General features: G+C 40.7%; 1 long non-coding RNA gene across 1 annotated transcript in view; it reads left to right on the top strand.

Moving 5' to 3' along the window:
• Window positions 1–9,734: 9,734 nt before the first annotated feature.
• LOC112547277 (uncharacterized) overlaps window positions 9,735–16,957 on the top strand; it is a 75,631-nt gene continuing 68,408 nt past the window's right edge. The window contains exon 1 of the long non-coding RNA XR_012902276.1: window positions 9,735–9,787. This is a non-coding gene — a long non-coding RNA (uncharacterized LOC112547277). The remainder of the gene's footprint in view (window positions 9,788–16,957) is intronic.

The raw sequence follows: 16,957 nt of genomic DNA, 5'->3' as shown, positions 1-16,957 counted from the left end.
GATACTGAACAAAACTTCTTGTCACCTGAAGTCTCTTTTACATTTTTCTGGATGATTTAAAAATGAATGGGCAGGAATATTTCTGGAATTTGGGAATCCTCCTTATCTGTACTCTGTAGCAGGTGCAGCAAGTACAGAAACTGGGAGCTTTTCTGAGGAGGTGAAAGTGGAAGCTGGTAGCTGAGATAGGGAGAATAGATGAAAAGTAATGAGAGTAGTGCAGGGACTGGAAGAAAAACAGTTTCAAGAAAAAGGGAAGTGAAAAGACAAAGCAGAAATCTCTATAGGAAGGAGGAAGCAAGGAAATGAGAAGGAAGGAATAAGTTAGGGTACATCTACACTTGCTCCCTAGTTCGAGCTAGGGATGCAAATGTAGCCAACCGAAATTGCTAATGAAGCGGGGATTGCTTCATTAGCAATTTCAGTCGGCTATATTTGCATCCTTAGCTCGAACTTGGGAGCAAGTGTAGATGTACCCTTAGAAATGTAGCACAACTATTGCAGTCTTTTAATGGCTAACAGATATTGCCAATGCTAAGCACATTGCTCAAATCAAAGAAAAAAAATTATCCTTATTTTTTGGAAGTTGCCCCACAATTGAGATCACCTAATACATCTGACATTTAGGCAAATGACAGGTGCAGGGCGGTTAAGAAGAACATAATTGTTGGCTCTCTGTTTACTGTTTTCCACTAGAATGACATGTGTTTAGATCCGAAACACTTTAGAGCAGACTTTTTGTTGTTTGTCTGGCATGTTTGCTCAGTGTAAAATCCTGTGTACATCTACCACTCTATAGAAATAATGAAGCTGGGCCCAAATCAAACTGGAGATAATATTACATTAAATGAAGGTAGCCTGGACTGTGTCATTGTGTGCCCATCATCACACTGGCAGCATTTCAGATAAACAAAGATGTTTTCAAATTCATGTTGACTTACTTCCAGCCAAATAATATATTAACTTGCAAAACTACATCTGCTTTCTCATCTAGACTCATATCTAAAGAAGTCAGCCAGTTTGGGAAAAGTTAACTTTTTATCTATTGATAAACATTTGTGAGATTGGAGAAAAAGAGAACTTGTTACAAAAATAAAATAAAATAAAAACACAATGGAAAGAGATATTTCCCACCTTTTTGGAAAGAAAGGGAAGTAGCAATATTTTCACCAGTACACACTCAGTTCTTGGTTCCCGTAAGATAAACAATGTATTTTTCTAAGTGTAGCATTGAATGTATTATAAAAATAGAAACATGATTACATAGCACCAATGGGCATGTTTCTAGCTAGTTTCTTCGATCCAAAATAAATTATTTGGTACAAAAAAGTAATTCAAAACAGATGTAATACCTTTAGGGTATATCAGGTATCATGGATAGGCTTTACAAACTTTCAGGTTAATAGTTACCATCCTATTACATTTCTTCTTCTATCAGTTTTCTTTTAAATTGTTTTTCTTGTAGCATTAAGGGACTGTCTGGTAATCAGTAGGAAAAGACATATTATATTAACAGCTAGATAGCCAAAAAGATATTCTTGTTAATTATGTATTTATAATACAGTAGTCTGTAGTCTCTGCTGTCCTGCACCTTGTACATGCAGGTGATAAAACACTACCATAGTGAGTGGGTAGCATTTTGTGGCCTCTTTGAACTGCTGTAAAATGGTTGCATAGAGTGCAAGAAAAGAGAAAATTAGGTTCCGTGTGCATTAAATTAGATAATTGTGATTAGATTAAAGCAGAATGCAATAGCTCTACTTCTGCCCCAGACTTTGTTCTGTGTTACCCCTTATGTGACTTGATCTCTGTGAACTAATCCACAAGATTTCTTCAGTCTCCTCTTTCAAAACTTTCTTCAGTAACCATTTGGTATCTCAAAGACATCAGCCAAAGAAAGTTGGTTAGATAGCGAATTTCAGTGTACATACCACTTCTTTTCTTCAGTAATATAACACAGCAAAAGACTATATTGATTCAGAGAACCAGGAAATATATCTTCATTACATTGACAAGTCATGTGATTATACCCATGTCACCTTACAGAATGGCATTGTCCAATGAGACTCAAATATTTCTTAAACAAGATCCCCTTTTCATGCCATTTTTAAAATAAACCCAGTAAGAATAATTTTTCTCTTTCATAGTATCGTCTATGCCAGATTAAAGAACATCTATAACTTATATAGGCAGTGAACAATTAACATTCTCAACTTGTTATATGCTAATATTCCCTTTAATGTTTCACTAAACTAGAGTTGGGTGAATAATTCAAATCCTTTTGTGTATTTCATTTTAAAATGTAATTGTTTCTGCCATTTTCACAATCTAGTTTGCAAGCTGTATAACTCTGAAGTTGGGGTCTGCTAGCAGAAATGCTCTCACAAACCAAATGTTAAGATCATGTTAGAAACCTTAAGGAAAAATAAACAAAAACTCTCTTTCTGCTCATTTGTTGTCGGGGATTGGGGATGGCTAGGTGGTTTTCAGACAGAACCGGCCCATCCATAGGATGGTTCGAGGCAGTTGCTCCAGGCCCTGTGCGTTGGGGTGCCCCACAACCACTTCCTCAACCATCCAATGGACGGGTCTTGTGTGGCCCTGGATGGCCTGGGGGATTACCTGGGGAGCCTGACGTGGGGAGGGAGCAGGAGTTGAGTTCCCCCACACTCACTGGTGCAGCAGGAAGTGGAAACCCGGGCCTCAGCCTGTTCCACTCTCCTGCAATGAACCAGAGTTCAGGAGGCTGGCAGATGGGGTGGAGTAGAGAAGGCTGCTGGGTTGCTCCAGTTCTTGCTGTAACGGTAAGTGCTGGGGAATTCAACTCCTGCCGCAGCCCTGTGCCAGGTTCCCACCCACTAGGTAGTCCCCCAGCTCATGTAACTTGGGGGGACAGGGATATGGGGAAGAGTGCATTTGAGGGCAGGAGGAGGCAGAACAGGGGTGGAAAGAGGCAGGGAGGGGGTTGAGTGGGGGCAGGGTGGGGGTGAAATGGGGATGGGAAGAGGCAACTGGAGTGCCATGTGCTCTGTACCTGGGGCAGTGGGATGGTATTGTGCCACCCTAGGGACAGCCCTGTTTTTAGAATTAGGGCATTGGGCTCCAATTCTTTACCCACTGACGTCAGTGGAAGCTTTGTTGACATCTTCAGGGAGATCAGCATCAGTCTTCTTGGCTGTGTCTAGACTGGCCAGTTTTTCCGGAAAATCAGCAGCTTTTCCAGAAAAACTTGCCAGCTGTCTACACTGGCCGCTTGAATTTCCGCAAAAGCACTGACTTCCTACTGAAAGAAATCAGTGCTTTTTGCGGAAATACTATGCTGCTCCCGTTCGGGCAAAAGTCTTTTTCCGAAAGACTTTTGCGCAAAAGGGCCAGTGTAGACAGATTTCTTTTCCGCAAAAAAGCCCCAATCGCGAAAATGGCGATCAGGGCTTTTTTGCGGAAAAGCGCGTCTAGATTGGCCATGGATGCTTTTCTGCAAAAAGTGCTTTTGCGGAAAAGCGTCCTGCCAATCTAGACGCTCTTTTCTGAAAATGCTTTTAACGGAAAACTTTTCCGTTAAAAGCATTTCTGGAAAATCATGCCAGTCTAGACGTAGCCCTTAAGTTTGCTTAATAAAATAACTATTTAAACTTTAAACTCTGTATATTATTGTGTTTCCTTATGGTTGTCAATAACTTGTCCTACTCCTACCCTTTGTTACCATATGTCACATTGTAATTTGTCACTGTTTTTGTTTCCTGATACATTAAGGTCAGAATTGGAGCCCTATTGCATTAGAATCCTTTTGTTTGTCCTTTTGGCCTTGATTCTTCAATCTTATACATGCTGGCAGATTCTTAGTTTTGCAGGAGCCTCACTGAAGTCAGCAGGTCTATGGAGCACACAGGTCATCCTCAATCGGTCCAACACAATCATATACCATGCCCTTTGGGTCAACTCAACCTCTGAGGACCTAGCTATGTACCATTTTCCACTGCTCATAAAACTGGTTATACAAAATTGTTGCTTTAAACTAACATTGCCAAGGAAAAGTTTTCCTTCTCTTTGTAAATTCAGTATCCTATTTCTCTCCATCTCAATACAAAGTGGAGTAACGATGCTGAATGTTCTTTTAACCCTTATTAAGATGTAAGTGAGGAAATCCAGCTGACTTCAGGGATTCCCTGCGTGAGATGATTTCCTTAATGCAGGTCAAATATGTGCTATGGTTATCTGATTAAGCTTTTCCTTCACACTGGCAAGTGAAGCATTGGATTCCAAAGGGTCTGTGTGCCGTATCCCAAAGTAGTAAAAGTTTAAATATTATCACCTTTAACTTCTGTATTTCGGAGAGAAGTTTTTTTCACACACTGTTCGGAGAGCTTAGTGCTTTAAAAGAAAGTATTTTGAAAAGCAATTACTTTGAGTTAATCTGTTGTGTTTGTTAATAAATAAATCAGATCACAGTGCCTATTTCCTTTTATAAATGCCATATCAAAAAGCTGGCTTAATCTAGGACTGACTTCTCTCTTAATATTTTCCCACTTACTTAAATATTTCTAAGCTCTCATTTTTAAAGCCACAGTTTTATACCAGCCTTAATATATTGTTCATTGCCCTAGTAGCTACATAGCTGCATTTTCAGTATTGAAATAATTAGTAGTGATTTTTAAATATTTGAATATGCTTGTTTAAAGAAGTCTCAAGGCTACTGCAGTTGTTGAACTATACTCTCAGATCATAGTTAGAGTGATAATTTTAACATGTAAATTTTTTCTCCAACATCTTTCAATTAATTTTCATGGCTAGTCTATAGTTGTCTTCATTCTAAGTGTGTCTTTTCTTGAAATTCAGAAAGAGAATGTGGGAATGTGGTTAGGCTGGATCTAATAAAACTACAATGAACAGTTATATATTCAGTCACGTGATTGTACCATTTAAATTCATGAGAAGCACTGAAGTTTTTAAAAACAAATTATTTCCTTATGTTGAAATTCAGAGATATATAGTTACTACATATTTTAAATGTAAAAAGAATAATTGACAGGACAAAATATTTTAGATTATTAATAATATGGAGTGAAAAACACATAGTACTTGAGAGAGGATAAGTTATGAGTAACAATAGGCCTAAATTGTTTCTAAAATATGAATAGTACTTTTTCTCTCCATTTGGCCCATCATTCCTAAAATAGTTCCAATGCTAATGCCATACAGGCACTCAGGGGATCCATATTTTTTTTATTCTGGCAAACCAAATTTCTGTAGACAGTATTTGCAACCACAGAGAGATATAATGTATGAAGATAAAAATAAAGGAAACCCTCAGTCTCTAAAATTCTGAACCAATGTCTCTCTTTATCTCTCGCCTATATTCAGTTTCAAGAAACTTCATGTCCCTGCCCCCTATTCTGTGTGAAGGACCCGTCTTTCTCTGCTCATGTAACCTTTGACCCTTTGTGTCTGTCTAGTGGTGGATGCAAAAAATGGGTTTTGTCTTTGCTCACATCTTTCAAATGTCAATGACCTTGCTTCAAGAGGAAGGATGACGTCATGCTATACTTTCCTTCTTGTTGATTTCTTTCATTCTACTGCTTCCCATATAAATGGGGATACCATTACAAGCACTCCCTGAGTTATAAACGTCTGACTTATGAACAACCACACACACATACACAAAAAGCTCACCTGCAGCCTTAGAGCAGCAGTAAGAAGCACAGGTGGTGGCAAGCAGTGCAAATGCTGGCTGGAGGCAAATGGGGGCTGGATGCAGCCCACAGGTTTGCAGGAGCAGAGCCCATAGAAGTGTGGCCGGGGGATGTCCAGAAGTCCCCTTTGGAATCTCCATCTTCTTCCTCATCTGCTTCTAATTAAAATGGCCTTTCCTCAAGCACCAGCATTCAAGGTTAAATAAAAAAATATATTTCTGCTATTTTTCGTTGCAGCGGCTATACAGTATTTCAGCTACAATGTGGTTTTAATAGGTTTTGTGGTCTAGCTTGGGAACCTAACTATCATTTCTAGCATTGTTTTTATGGGAAAATGCATTTCAAGTTCCAAACAACTGACTTACAAATGAACTTTTGGAACACAACCCATCTGTAAGTTGGGGACTCCCTGTATTTTTCATCACAGCTTGCTTAATTTACAGGTAGAGAACTATCTTCTCTCACATCTGAGAGGGAGCTTGTTTAGCCACGGATTTTAAATCATGGAACAATAGGGTTGAAAGAGACCTCAAGAGGTCATTGAGTCCAAACCCCACCCCACCCGCACCCCTGCTAAAAGCAAGACCAATTCAAATTAAATCATCCCAGCCAGAGTTTTGTCAAGCTAGGACTTAAAAACGTCTAGGGATGGAGATTCTACCACCTCCCCAGATAACCCATTCCAGTGCTTCACCACCCTCCTAGTGAAATAATATTTTCTAATATCCAACCTACACCGCCCCCCACTGCAACTTGAGACTGTTGCTCCTCATTCTGCCATCTGTCACCATGATAATAGCCTCTCTCCATCCTCTTTGGAACCCTCCTTCAGGTAGTTGAAGGCTGCTATCAAATGTCTTTGTTTTCATATTTCCTCATATAGTGCTAACACACACTGTATACATATGTAGTTACAATAATTGCCAGTGTGTCATTGGCTTTCAGAAAAGCCCTCACTCTACACACTATTATATTCCATACAATGAGTTGATTTAGTTCCTTATTACTTAATGGTCAGCCCCCTATCTTTATAGACCAGTAAACCACGGAAATAGAATCTTCTGAGGGTTATCCCTCAGAGTAGAGTTTATTCAAATTGTGTTGAAGATGACGTGGAATATGATGCTGAAGAAAGCTCCATAACCTTTCCCAGACTTCCCCCCTGCTGGAGGTTGCTGAAATGCAGCTTGTTCTGTTTTCTAACATTTCTCCATGTTCCACCCTTGATAAATTTTATGGCCCCATTTTTGCCCATATGTAAATTAAGGCTGCCTTAGAAAACTACTTTGTTTTCTAAGGCAGACTGCTCATGCATTGTTTTCCAAACACATTTTAAGATTATAATTCTAGCACATACTCTTAACTTTTGGTACACCCTGTGCATAAATCATACAAGAATATTGATGAATATTGAATTCTTAGTTTTCCAATAATATAACCTAGCAGGGCACAGATTGTCCCACAAGTTCTTAAAATGTATTGGACACCATTTTTTTGGAGCCTCTAGGGGGGCTCAATTCCACAATTGATTTTGACAAATAGGAAGGAACTGGTTGAGAATATGAAAGTGGAAGGCCTCTTGGGTAGAAGTGACCATGAAATAAGAGTTCATGATTATAAGGAATAGTAGAAGGAAGAACAGTGAAATAGAGACAATGGATTTCAAGGCAGTAGGGAGCAATCTCGGGGAGTAGGTAGGTAAAATCCCATGGGAAACAAGTCTAAGAAGAAAAACAATTGAAGACAGTTGTCAGTTTTTCAGACATGAGCACAAGAGCACCCTGTTTCATTGCATAGAAAAGATAAGAAGTGTGGCCAGCAACTACTCTGTTTAATTATGAGATCTTGAATCATCGAAAAATCAAGAGTTCTACAAAAATGAAAATAGGACAAATTACAAAGCATGAATATAAACAAATAAGATCAGTATGTATATGCAAAGTTAGAAAGGTCAATACACAAAATGAGATCAAACTAGCCAGAGACATTCTACAAATTCATTAGAAGCAAGAGGAAGACCAAGGACGGAGCAGACTCATTACTTGTCTGGGACGGTCTAGATGGTGGCTGGTCCTGCCATGACTGCAAGGGAATATACTGGATGGCTTCTTGAGGTTCCTTCTAGTTCTATCATCTCTCGGGCCATATTTTTTACGAAGATTATTACAACATTGTGAATACAGGAATGCTTGGGATAATACCACAGTAATAGAAATGTGAGACATGTTGAAAAACTCCTATTATCAATGCTGTGATATTACACCAGAAACCTTTCACTTTGGGACTATCCCATAAGAAATGAAGATGATTCCTTGTACAGTAAAATCTGCGCAATCTGGAATTTAAGCATCTGGAAAACTGTAGAAACTGGCAAATTTTTGATGCTGGAAAAAGCAAAAAGAAACTGGCCCTTTAAGTGCTCCTCAGATGAGCGTGCAGCACATACCTGGGGAAGGACTGAACTGCAGCCAGAAGCCAGCATCCCCCCACGGCTCCTGGTACCCCGGCAGGCCAGCCCCCCCGCAACTCCCACTCCTTCCCATGGCAGGCCTCCAACCCTCTTCACCAGGCTGCATCCCACTCCCCCAGAAGGCCACATCCCGGCCCCCGCACAGCTCCCATGCCCTTCTCTCCCCCTCCTCAGAGAACTAGAATTTTTAGGTTACCAGCATGCCCTAATTCCCGGGCATGCTGGATAACACAGGTTTTACTGTACCAAGTTATCCCCTCTAGGGCTGTGTCTAGACTGGCAAGTTTTTCTGCAAAATCATCTGCTTTTGCGGAAAAACTTGCCACCTGTCTACACTGGCCGCTTGAATTTCCGCAAGAACACTGACGATCTCATGTAAGATCGTCGGTGTTCTTGCGGAAATACTATGCTGCTCCCGTTCGGGCAAAAGCCCTCTTGCGCAAATCATTTGCACAAGAGGGCCAGTGTAGACAGCACAGTACTGTTCTGAGCAAAAAAGCCCCGATGGCTAAAAGTGCTTTTGCGGAAAAGTGTCTGTGCCGATCTAGACGCTCTTTTCCAAAAATGCTTTTAACGGAAAACTTTTCCGTTAAAAGCATTTCCGGAAAATCATGCCAGTGTAGACATAGCCTAGTATTTTGTGTGTCTCTCTTTTTTTCCCTAATATTAGTGTGTCACACTATCTAATCTTAATTTTCCACTAGTATTCTTTTCATAAGGGAGAAACTTCTAGTACACAAACTAGCTTGTACCATATGCTTAAATTCTGTAGAAGGATTTTGTGGTCCAATTTGCTGTTCCTAACAATCTCAAATCATCAATTTTGCACTGTAGAAAAGATCACGTACGTACTTAGTTCAAGCAGCAATCTGATTTGCTTTTCATTTACTTACATAGTTTCCTAGTGTGAATCAATCGGGTTCCATTCATCCTCACTTTTTATGATATTGAAAATAGCATCTGCAAGAATATATGCATTTCTTTTACTCATATTGTTCTTGCAGTTGTGTAAGGATTGAAGATCACTCGTGTAACAGAAATTAAATTATACACAATCTATTTTTGTGCCCATTTTTCTCTAACATCTTTTGTAAAAGTAGATTTAACACCAGGACTTCTAGCAATGATAAATTTTGAAAATAATCAGATGTTTTGTGATTATGACCCTTGCAAATAACAAACTATCCAATATGCTTACACATTAATGAAAAAAGTGTTGAAATAGCTTCAAAAGCAGTGAATAACAAGACTCTTCTCATCAGGATAGCAGAAAAATTCTTGCAATGTGGAAATTTTGGAATAATATGCAGTATTTACTGATCTGGCATCCTTATCTCCCACTGCTGTTTTATGCTTGCTTTAGAAGCCATGGGGTGGCTTTGTAGCTAAGGAATGGAGTCAGGCACTATCAGCAACACCCTTATTTCAGACACCGCTGAAGCCTTAAGAAGGCTGTAGATCCAGCTGGAGGCAGTGAACCTTTCTGTTGGGGGATTATGAGCACCTGCTGGTACTCATTGTGCTAATGATATAATTGGGATGATATAATAGGCACAGAAAACAAGGGAGAGCCTAGAATAGGAGCCTAGGTTCCAGAGTGAAGACTGTGGGGATGCTGCTCCTTGTTGTAAGCTTACATTATAGTATTACTTTTTAAGCAAATGCTAAATACATATCTTGGTGAAAGATAATAACCTGGTGTGTGTTTGTGACTTTGAGACCACAATAACTAGCCAGGCAGTTGAGTACATTGATGGCCTGTGATAATTCCCTCTATATTTTCCTAGCTACTCATGCTGGGCACTGGATTGGGCCTGAGCATATAACTATACTAGTGACTTAAAAAAAACAAAACAAAGCACCTTTCTCTATGTATAGTGTCTGCACATTAATCACTGGTTTTACTATTTATGAAATATTTTAAAAAATGCATCTAGAAAGCCAGGAACTTCCATTATAATGTAATATAAAAATTCCAAATAAATGTTTCCACTTTGTTGGTTATTTAAAATTGGAAAAGCAATAAATGTTGGCTTGACATCCATTTTGTCCTTTTCATGCCTCTAGCCCAAAATACAAGTTAGTGTGGCTATTGGTTACTATGCTACCAGATTTAATTGGTATTACAGTAGCACCTATGAGTCATAGTTGTGGAGAAGGACCCTCTTGTGTGTGGCGCTATACAAACACAGAACAAAATTATGCTCCTTGCCCCAGGAAACTTTGCAGTTTGACTATAATATAATAGACAAGAGAATATAAGTAAACCTTAGTAATAGCTGTAGAGATAAAGTAAAACTTTCCCTAGATAACATAGGAGTCTAAACCTCATTCTCAAAGTGACATAGGTACTCAGGGGAAGGTTTTTTTTTTTCAAAGTTATTTATGTATATAGTGGTATTTTCATATGTACCTTAAATCAGTGGGGGGTCAGGCACCTAAACCAGTTAGATGCTCCTGAAAAATATGCATAGGCACTCATCTGCATCTTCTGGCACCTAAATATCTTTGTAAATCTTGCCCTGAATGCCTATGTCATGTTTGACAATGGGACTTAGGATCTCAAATCACCTGAACACTGTTTAAAAAAATGTTATCCAAATAGCAAATTAACCAAAGAGTTTGCTTGTATGACACAAGCTTTAATGTAAATGTTTACAAAGTTCCGTGTTTTAGGAAATACAGGGTCTAATGAACAACTCATTTACTTGTTTTGAAATAACTCCTCTGCTATGCTTATGTGATGCTCGGGGCTTGCACTAGCCTTTGCTCTTGGAAGTGTGGGAGTTTTTTGGGTGTTTTTTTTTTTTAAATTAGGAAACTAACTGCTTCTTACCTTGTGAGGTATCAGATCTAATAAATATGATTTGTAAATGAGTGGAGAGGACTTGGTATCAGACAGGTTCTCACTTGATCTTGTTGAAATATCATTGCTGAGCAGCATTTATTGACCAGACTGGCATTCACAAAATGAAACTACCATAAGAGGTAATAGTTTCCAAGACACGAACTGGGAATAAGCGAGGGACAAAAATTAGCCAGTAATATAAGAAGTTTGTTTTGATATTGTTCTTAAACATTGTTGAACATAAACAGAAATGCAACTGGAGAATAGATTGCACTGGGATGAAATGTCAGTCTAGTGCTTAAATGAACCAAACGAGAAAAAAATCTGTCCACTGTTTGCACTTTGTGAACTATCCATCTTCTGTGACTCTTAATTGCTATATCACCACTTTGTTGTCTGCCACTTAAATGTTAAAGCAGACAGTAACTAATTATCAGAAATCTTTAAGCAGTAGCAAAACTTGATGTGGGCAGGCCATGCACTTTGTTTCTGCTCATACTTGAATGAAAATACTCCTGAGGGCTGACCTAAAACCTAGTGATGTCAGTGGGAAGACTCTATTGACACAAATAAATAGGTTTTGGATCAGATTCTCAGTTGTAGACCGCAACTCTATATGTGAACATAAAGGGACCGTCGCTATCAAGCCTGAATGAGCTGTACTAAAAATATCTCAGCTGGAAGTCAGTCTCACATATTGCTTATTAATAATAAATGTATTAGGCATCTGTTTTCAAAAAGGTTGATCTTCTACCATGAGTAGTAATTGGCACTAGTTTTGATAGCTTTTAGGAGCTCATTATGTGGCAGTTGGTCATAGATGGTGTCAGGCCTATCCCTAGGGGGCTTAGGGCCTGGGACAAACCTCCTCCACCCCAGGCCCTGACCTGCTTCCTCTCCACCCCTTCCCCAAGCCCTACCCTGGAGGGAGTTTCTGGGCTGAAAGTTGAAGTAATTGCTCTACAATTTAAATTCGTAAGCCCCATGTTTACGGCCCTAATTTGGGTAACATTTGAACAAACTTTCCTTCATACAGTGTTGTCAAGCCCAGCCAAAGAGTTTGTGGAGCCCAAGGTGGCTTGTTATGGTTGGCTACATCATGTGGCTGTGTTGGGTGGGTGCCGGGCAGCGTGGGGCCCTGAAGGCACAGGACCCAAGGCAACTGCATTGCTCGCCTTGCCCTAAGGCCGGGCCTGAGTGTTGTGGCTATGCTGGCCTCTAGAACCCAAACAAAATGGTTAGATAATTAGCACTTAATCATAAGAGGAGCAAAAAAAAAATAGAATTTTGGCAACAGTAGTTGTTGTTTAATTATAACTATTAATTAAGAAACACCCAGTCTTTTGGTGGGGGGAACTCTTCTGAGCTAAGGACCATTTCAGGTTCAGATTTTTATTTCCACAAATCCTGCACATTCTTTTGTTAAATCACCACTGATAGATATCTTAAAAAGAAATGTCAAAAGGACCATAGTAATCTTACAGTAGAAAAATCACCACATATTATATATTAAAAAAAAAATCAATGCTATACTGAGATAGGGGGTGAAGAAGCTAAAGCTATCTCAATCCATGTTCTTTCTTAAATATATACCTTGGTGTAAAATTTTTCCTTCTAGTTGGTCAGCCAGACTCGAAAGGACCACTCATGTGGTGACTGCTTATTGTGGCTCTTTACTTGTTAACCCAATCTCAAAAGCACATTTAGAAATAAGCAATAACAAATAGGTAATTTTCCCAATTTTTATTGGATTTTTCCCACACAGGTAGTGGGCCAAAAAATCCAAATTTTTATGGTCAGCCTTGGATTTATTTTTCCCTGATATGTCTCTTTTAAAAGGTAGCAATGCATTTTATACTCTTATACAATTATAAAACCAAAGCTCTAATAGATTTAGCTTCTTGAAAATATTTAGTGTTTCCTCACTATTCCCATGTGGATTGCTGGCCGATAGCCCACTGATTCTGCTACCAGGCATGAGGTGTTTAGAACTAAATGATTAATTACTTCTCTGTTCCTGTTGGCCCAGCCATTGTGTAACTGATGCTGCAGCAGCCTGACAGGGAGCAGTGGTAAACAAGACCTTGAATCTCACAATTTTCTTTTTAACTCTTAGTTTACAGTGTATTGTAATGGTCAAGACTTATAACCATTTCAGTTCACATCCCAGTGGGTATGTGTCTGGAATACATGCATCTAATTCAAATTGCTTTTCCTCCTCCTATCTTTGGCTGTGTCTAGACTACACCTCTCTGTCGACAGAGAGATATAGATTAGGCACATCAAAATTGCTAATGAAGCAGGGATTTAAATATCCCATGCTTCATTAGCATAAGCATGGCTGCCGCTTTTTTTCTAAACGGAGTTTTTTTTTTAAAAAAAAAACCCCCAGAAGTCTAGATATGGATCTGTCAAAAATAAACCCTTTTTCGACAGATCCTGTAAACCTCATTTTTTGAGGAATACAGGATCTGTCGAAAAAGGTTTTTTTGACAGATCCGTGTCTAGACTGCTATTTTTCTAAAAAGCTCCGTTTTGGGGAAAAAAGCAGTGGCTATGTTTATGCTAATGAAGCACGGGATTTTTGCTTCATTAGCAATTTCGACATGCTTGATTTGCATCCCTCTGTCTACAGAGGGATGCAGTCTAGATGTAGCCTCAGATACACACTTCTGTGTTATGCGATGTCATGCTTTATCCCAGTTTTTGTATGTTATATTTGTTTGCATTAAATCACTACAAACTAATTTGATATTTGAGGGTACTATGCATTCTCTGTGAGAACTGGCCTGAAGCAAGTATTTTATATAGTTATTGGATGGTAACTTTATAAATGTGTTGGATCAACTGTCGCCTACCCCAGCACTCTATAGGCACCAAAGCAGTGAGGTGTGTTGTAGTTTGGCTAGCCTCAAATCCAACAGTTGGATGGTAATCCTTCAAGGACAATCCAAGTGCTACAGGAAGTGATGTTTGATTTAGTGGATGGAATATCTGCCTCTGACTCACTGATGAATCAAAGCCCTAATGATTTATTAGGGGGCTGTTATGAGATGTTTGTCTGGTGTCCTGTATTTGGCAGGGATATGTTTAAAACCTTCTTACTGATCTGAGAACAAATGGCTTTTCCTCATCGTCAGAAGAATACAGGAGCTAAGCCACAGGTAATGGCAGGGTGGAGCTTTGGATAATGGTCTCACCAGGGAGAAAACATGAGACTTGTGGAGGATGGCTTGGTTTGGTTTTTAAGGGGTGCTTGTGAGTCTCTCATGGGTTTTTTAGAAGGGGTGAGAATTTTGCAAGGATGTTTCTAGGTAGACAGATCCATGGAATAAAGGGAGTAGTAGCCGTCAGAAATCATTGATTCTCATTTGAATTTGGCAGATAAGATTGGGGTAGGGGTGAAAAGAAAACCCCTTCCCATATTTTTTGGTCCATTTTTCTATTGTCATCTGTGTAAGTAACATTTCCTGAGCCTAGTCTCTCTGTGCTTGTAGTATAGGAAGTATTACCTTCCACTCAAGATGTGGAAGAGTTCCTCCTCGTGTGGGTTTTAAAAACTTTAGACTTCCTTTCACTCTCCATTGTCCTACTTTAAAGTATCCGTACATATTTAGAGCTTCAGTTTGCCCCATGATTTGTCTCTTATTTCCCCTGTCCTGAATTATAATGAAATGTTTGTGTACATTTTGTAAAATGCTAGCATTGTACGGGTAGAATTTCATTTTGGTACAAGTTAGGTGTGACATCTTCTAGGGTACAATGTAGACTGTTCCGCCACTGCATCCCTTTAATTCTATTGCCCGGGATGTCTTTTCCAGTGCTTTGCTAATAAGCAGCAAACCTCTCCGGGCTCTGTTCATTCACAGTCACCAGCATGCAAAGTCACACCCAAATGAGTTACCTGAATAATCTCCCAACCACTCATGAACTACACACAGAGCAATACTTGCAAATCCTCACCCCCAAAATGTGCATCTTGCATTGTTCAGGGAGGTCCTGAGCAGGTCCATTCATTTAAAGTTTGCCTTTCTATTAAAGGGTCATGAACAGCCTTTGTTAACCTTAGTAGTCATCCCCAAAATATTTTGGCCAATACACACTGCTTTAGCTAAAACATTAAACAATTGTATTTATTAGATAAAAAGGTTAATGATACAGGCTAGTCCTGGGAGAATCCTACAATTTTACTATGGCTCTAAATACAACAATTGCAGAATTCCACTAGGATGGATAGGCATAAAATCAGAATTGGTTGTGAAAGAATATAAAATAATCTAAATGACAGACTATACTGAGACTAAGAAGTTCTAAAAGCAAAATTGGTTGTCTCCCCAGAAGCTGCAATACATTTAACAAGCTGTGTCTATCCAGCCTGTTGTGGGATCTACTTTCCCATAGTTCAGTGCTGTTTCTCTCTCTCTTCCAAACAATCTTGCTTCTACATACCAAGGTAGAGGAGGAGAGGTGACCAGAGGCCTTCCTCCCACCCCTTGTACCCGCAAACTCCTTGTGCTGGAAAAATGCTGGCCATGGGATCAGGCAGTCCTATTGTCTACATCTGGGTCTGCAACCTATGGCTCACTAGGGAGCCAGATAAGGCTCTTCTGCAGCTTGAGCTCAGCCCCCCTCCCGCCCCCGCTCCTCCCACAGCAGGAAGCCTGTGCTGACACACCAGTCTTGCAGTCCCTTGCAAGACTGGAGTGCTACCAGTGGCTTCCTATTGGAGGGAAAAGGCTGAAAGCCTAGAGCCTCCCCTCTGGATCTAGCTTGTGAGGGGAAAAAAGCTGGAGCCAGAAGCAGCTGCACACTGCTGCTCCCCTCTTCCTCCATCAGCTGGGGAAATAGGAGTGTGTGGACATGCTTCCTGGAGGCTTTCCCTGCTGCTCCCATTGGAGCAGCAGGGAAAGCCTCTGGTGCATGGGAGGAGAATGTAGCACAAAACCAAGTATGTGCCCCCCTAGCCCCTCATGCCCACACCCTGCACCTCTAGCCCCCCCTCACACACCACCTTCTCTGCCAAGACCCCCAGACCCGTAGCCTGCTCCTGCACCCTCCCCCCTGGCCAGACACCTACCCCCACTCTGCCCCTGCCCCATCCCCCCCCCAGACAGACAAGCTGCCGGTAGCCTGCTTCTACACCCTCCCTTTTGGCCACACATCCTACTCCCTGCCTACTCCACCACTCTCCCTTGTTTCTGACCCTTTTCCCCAGCCAGACTTCACACCTTCACCCCCTTCTGCACCCCACATCCCACCCAAATCCTGCATCCTTATCCCACTCGCTAGCAGCTCTGTCCCACACACTTAACCTCTCATTTTTGGCCCACCCCAGAGCCTAGGGAGGCTCACAAACTCCACTAAACCTGGAACCGCAGAAGAGTAAATCTGGGATGAGGCACAAAGACCAGTTCCCAACCTCAGGCCTCCCTGACCCTTCCCCCACCATGAGGCTGGAACATCAGGGGTATGAGGTGTTTCAGTTGGGGGGGTACATCAGTGAAGGTTTTGGGGTTTTTTGCTTGTGTGGCCCTTGACTGATTTTTCTGTGGGAGAGTGGCCCCCAACCCAAAAATGGTTCCCCACCCCCAACATAAATAAAGACAATGTTGAAATTTTTTGTGTTGGACATAATACTTTACTTTATTTAAAAATGAAGCCTGGCCAACAGCTCCCAATAGGGGCCCAGCTCCCATCTGGCCACAGTATCATAACACTACTGCACACACCTCCACGCACACCGACCCTGAGCCCACCATACATCTGAACCCCCTGCACTGAGCCTCCATACCTCCACATTCCCAAATTCCTGTACCCCCACATCTCCAGTCCCCTGCCATAACATACTTGCACCCCCACAACCACCCCAACCCTGTGCCCTGAGCTCATTATACACCACAACCCAGGCTCTTGCACCCCCACATATCCAGCTCCCTGCCATAACATTGA

The sequence above is a fragment of the Pelodiscus sinensis genome, chromosome 3 (genome assembly GCF_049634645.1).
Source record: "Pelodiscus sinensis isolate JC-2024 chromosome 3, ASM4963464v1, whole genome shotgun sequence".
Taxonomy (NCBI): domain Eukaryota; kingdom Metazoa; phylum Chordata; order Testudines; family Trionychidae; genus Pelodiscus; species Pelodiscus sinensis.
Note: the sequence above shows the minus strand (reverse complement) of the source record. Positions and strands in the feature narration are given on the sequence as shown.